General features: G+C 33.5%; 1 protein-coding gene across 1 annotated transcript in view; it reads right to left on the reverse strand.

The window, feature by feature from the left end:
* Positions 1-2,576, reverse strand: part of LOC106464018 (hemicentin-1-like) — a 164,940-nt gene extending 162,364 nt beyond the window's left edge. Inside the window, exon 1 of the mRNA XM_022391668.1 lies at positions 2,468-2,576. The gene's annotated coding sequence lies outside the window, so the exon portion shown is untranslated. The remainder of the gene's footprint in view (positions 1-2,467) is intronic.
* Positions 2,577-4,699: the final 2,123 nt, after the last annotated feature.

A 4,699-nucleotide genomic window follows, 5' to 3' on the forward strand; every position in this document is an offset into this window, starting at 1 on the left:
TATATATATATATATATATATATATATATATATAGGAAAACTTGATCTGGAATTAAAGAAAAGATCAGAGCTGATTTAAATTATAAGATTTATCCTCAAATTCAACTTAAAATTGTTTTATGTGATATTTCTTTTAAATAATGACTTTAAATTGAAAAACTGTGTTCCTAAAACACAGTACTCGTATGTCATCTATACATTTAAATGTTTAAAATGTAACCATGGCAATGTAGGCTCAACAGTTCCTTGCTTGAGTTCAAGGGCTAAAGAGTATCTGTTTTTACGTTTTCTGTTTAGTTGCAAATAATCAAACACATTATGAAGTTTATCTGGAGCTTTTAGAAGCAAACAATGTCTAAATCCATAGAACTGAAGGTTTGATCACAACGCTTAAACCATGTCTGAAACGTAGTATTTTAAGCACTGATTCTTTTTTCTTTTTAGATGAGTTTATCTAGGATTTTAAGAAATGTCAGATCTTCATCCTTCTCTACTTCAGTTAACTAAAATGAGTTATATGTGATTATAATACACGAAGTAGTTTTCTTGCAGTTTTTACTGTATTATATAGAAATGCTTCAATTCATAACGAGCTCAGCATGGCCAGGTGATTAAGGCGCTCGATTCGCAATATGAGGGTCGCGGGTTCAAATCTCCGTCACACAAAACATGCTCGTCCCTTCAGCTGTGGGGGCGTTATAATGTGACGGTAAACTATTCGTTGGTAAAAGAGTAGCCCAAGAGTTGGCGGTGGGTGGTGATAACTAGCTGCCTTCTTTCTAGTCTTTCACTGCTAAATTAGGGACGGCCAACGCAGATAACCCTCGTGTAGCTTTGCGCAAAATTCAAAACAAACAAACAAACAATAATCCATAACGAATATATCTTGAAAAGCATAAATAACGTAGTAATTTTGTTTGAATAGGTTATCTTGTATCTTTATTAAGGATATTGAAATCTCGGAAAGTAGGGAAAATGTCATAGTTTTATAAACCATACTGAAGAATAGTCGACTGGTTGTATGAAGTATTTTGCGCAAACCTTCAGTTCTATGGATTTAGACATTGTTTGCTTCTAAAAGCTCCAGATAAACTTCATAATGTGTTTGATTATTTGCAACTAAACAGAAAACGTATTCTTGACGTGATCCAAAATCTTTGAATAATATTATATACCTTAATTACCCATGAAAAAAATCAACAAAAAGAAAACTATAATAACAACACAGACTTCTATATATTGTTATCCTCTCTCTTTCTGACTTTACAGGTTTTAAAAATGACTAATTTAAACCACGTTCCACATAAACACTATAATTAATCAAGCTTAGATCAAAATAGAGTTATACTGAATAATTAAAATTCAAAATTCATAGCCATCACAATGACACTTCAGTAATCGTTATAATTTATTACACTTTGATTATAAATGAGTGCAATGACAGCTGCTTTGCAATGCACCATTGAAACTTTTGGTCTAAGTGTGATTTACTTACCTGATATAAATGACGTAAAATTCAGTATGTTTAACCTAGTTGTATCTAAAACTGAAAACTAATAAGCAAATGTATGCTAAACAGCACTGTAAATTGTGTATTAAAATTACATCTTAATTTTATTTAACTGCATTTGCTTGGAAACACACACGTATTTATATAAAGTTATTAAAAGTTTTAAAAGTGTTACAAACGTAAATAAATGTTAACATTGCTAGTTAGTGGCTTTGCGTATTAATTCATTCATCGCTGGATAAAACAACGCAAAAGAAGACATTCATATTATCACGTAACATCAATTCCGTACACGTTGTTTCTTTCTATGTATGTATTCTATGATACTATAAGAAGCACAGTGTTATATTAAATATAAATCTAATCTGGGGATTACAAATCGGTTTCACAGTTTGGAGGTAAGCTATAAGACATTCGTATTATCACGTAACATCAATTCCGTACACGTTGTTTCTTTCTATGTATGTATTCTATGATATTATAAGAAGCACAGTGATATAATAAATATAAATCGAATCTGGGGATTATAAGTCGGTTTCACATTTGCAGGTAAGCTATAAGACATTCATATTATCACGTAACATCAATTCCGTACACGTTGTTTCTTTCTATGTATGTATTCTATGATACTATAAGAAGCACAGTGATATAATCAATATAAATCTAATCTGGGGATTACAAATCGGTTTCATAGTTTAGAGGTAAGCTATAACATGATTTTCGTCAATCGCCAATTTTCCCTTTTTTTTAATGTTTAAGAAAACAACATTCTTAACGTTGTGGAATGCTGTATTTTAAACTTGTTTGCAGCCACTACCTTTAAAAGCGTATATTTTGTATCTTAATTTTTTTCTAGAGTACTGTCATAGCTATTTCAAACTGCATATAATTACACATGACAGCTTAAACTTAAAAGAAGTTTTCTAATACTCAGTAAAGACATACGATTCAATTTACCTTTCCTCGTTGTCTTCGCAGATCTGACGCCTCAGAGTCTGTGAGTGAGATAAACTTTTTGTCATTGATTTCATAAGCACGAGTGGGTGTGTCTAGTAGCTGCTTTATTCAACATCTTTCACTAGCATCATAAACAGCTGAATACTCTATGTCGAGAAAACATCCTTCAGTCGACGAAACATTTGCACGCTTATGCATACTCATTTATAGTCATTTACAGGCATTTCATGGATCTGCTACACTGTACGTAAAGTGTCGATCTTTTGACCTCGTCTTATATGAGCAAACGTTCTTAGCTAGCACGCATTTATAAGCCTTGGCCTCGCAGAGGTTCGTTACATAGTCTAGGCACGTGCATGAACAACCAAATCACAACTTGCGATTCCTGTACCGGTTGAAGAGGCGGATCTTTTGCATAAAAAGGGGGTAAAAATTAGATATCCCATTTCCTCAATCTACTGAATGGCATTCTAAGAGGTAGATATTCATATGCACTTAACTTTCTGATTTGTACTGTTTCAAACGCTCCAATAATTGTGCTAACGTAATCAACTGCAGCACATAATTATGCTATTCTATTGGAAAGATATGTGGCTAATTTTTATTTCGTTGTTGTTGTTGTGTTTGATTTTTTTCCCCTTAACCTTATCCACTACTTATCGGAATTGGAGTCTTCAACCAGAATGGCACCTTATAAATACGTGAGCAGACCTTACGACTATGTTACAGTTGTTCCTAATTTTGAACTACTTACCCAAGGAAAGTCAGCACTCGGCTTCATTTGGCTTTTTAACAGAAGAAAGGGATTGACTGTAACATTTATAGCACACCCATTGCTGAAAGTGCGAAGCGTGTTGAACGGTATCACGACTATAACCCCCAGACTTTGGGTCCTCTGCCCGAAACGCTAACCCTAGGACACGCCTGGCCAAAAATAGGCCAGTATCATATTATGGGTTTAAAGAAATGGAAACACGGGCCAGAAAGAGTTGTTCTAGTTGTAACCTGAAACTACTTACACCATCTGACTCATGGCTATTGTTATTTGGAATTACTTTTCTGTGCTTTTATGAGCAGTACTGTTTCTTATCCCATTTTATAATGTGTACTTTTAAGCTACTTTTCCTTAATTGCATATGTTACTTTACCTAAACTTAAAAGTAATGTTCTAACGAAGTCCCAGTTTCAAATATTACAACTTCATGTTGTTTTTTTATTAATGTTTTGATAACTTTTGTTGCTTTGCTCTTTTTTTTTTCTTCTTATATAATTTTCAGCTGATTTTATATATTTTAAGACATATGAAATCCAAATATAATACAATTAACCAAAAACATAAGTACATATTTGGCTGTGCCTTTAATGTAAAAATCCTAACAACATCGAAGATCCGTCGTTAACTGTAAAGTGACTTTTAGGTCATAAACCACTGCCGAACGTACAGAAAAAAACGTAATAACAGTGAACATTAGGTTTTTAATCTCTGTTTTTTTCTTTAAGAGCCTAAGAGTAAATAGGTTCGTCCAGAAATGAAAGTACTTTTAAAACTAGACGTTGTGGCAGAAAGTAGTACGTTTTAATGGAAGTTAAACAACCTACTCTTCAATGACAACTATTTTTACTGATTCAGTTTGAGTTTATTCTGGAAAATGATACGGAAACTAAAACAACTGAACTAATTTGCTTTCAATAATTATTGTTTCTTTTATCTTCTATCAGGAGTTGCTAACTCAGGGCCTTTATTGTGTGCTATCTCAAGAGTATGCTGATACATAACTTTAACGCCTACATACCTGACCTGAAAGTGTTACTATTGTTCATCCGATGAAACTACGTATGGTTATAACTTGTACAAATTACCCACTTATATCTTTATTTAGATTCGTCAATTAGTTTAAATATACTTAAATTGTTCTTTTCACTTATTAAGATTGTTTTGCATCGTTGGCTTAGTATATGGATTTAGAACTAACTGGTGGCCATGTTTGGGCTGTGAATCCCAGGGTTAACGTTTCGTAACCATTTGCCGCATAGACGTGCTCAGCTCTTTGGGGCCTCGGGTGTGCTATAAGAGTAACGGTTAAATCAGACAAGAGTGGCCCAAGAGATTACAATAGGTGCTGGAGACTAGCTGGTTTTATTCTAGTCTATCAGTTCAAAATTAGGGACGATTGTACGCAGGTAACGCTTACGTAGCTGTGCGCGAAAATTCCGAAACAAAGAAAATTAAAC

This window comes from Limulus polyphemus, unplaced genomic scaffold (assembly GCF_000517525.1).
Source record: "Limulus polyphemus unplaced genomic scaffold, Limulus_polyphemus-2.1.2 Scaffold1542, whole genome shotgun sequence".
Taxonomy (NCBI): domain Eukaryota; kingdom Metazoa; phylum Arthropoda; class Merostomata; order Xiphosura; family Limulidae; genus Limulus; species Limulus polyphemus.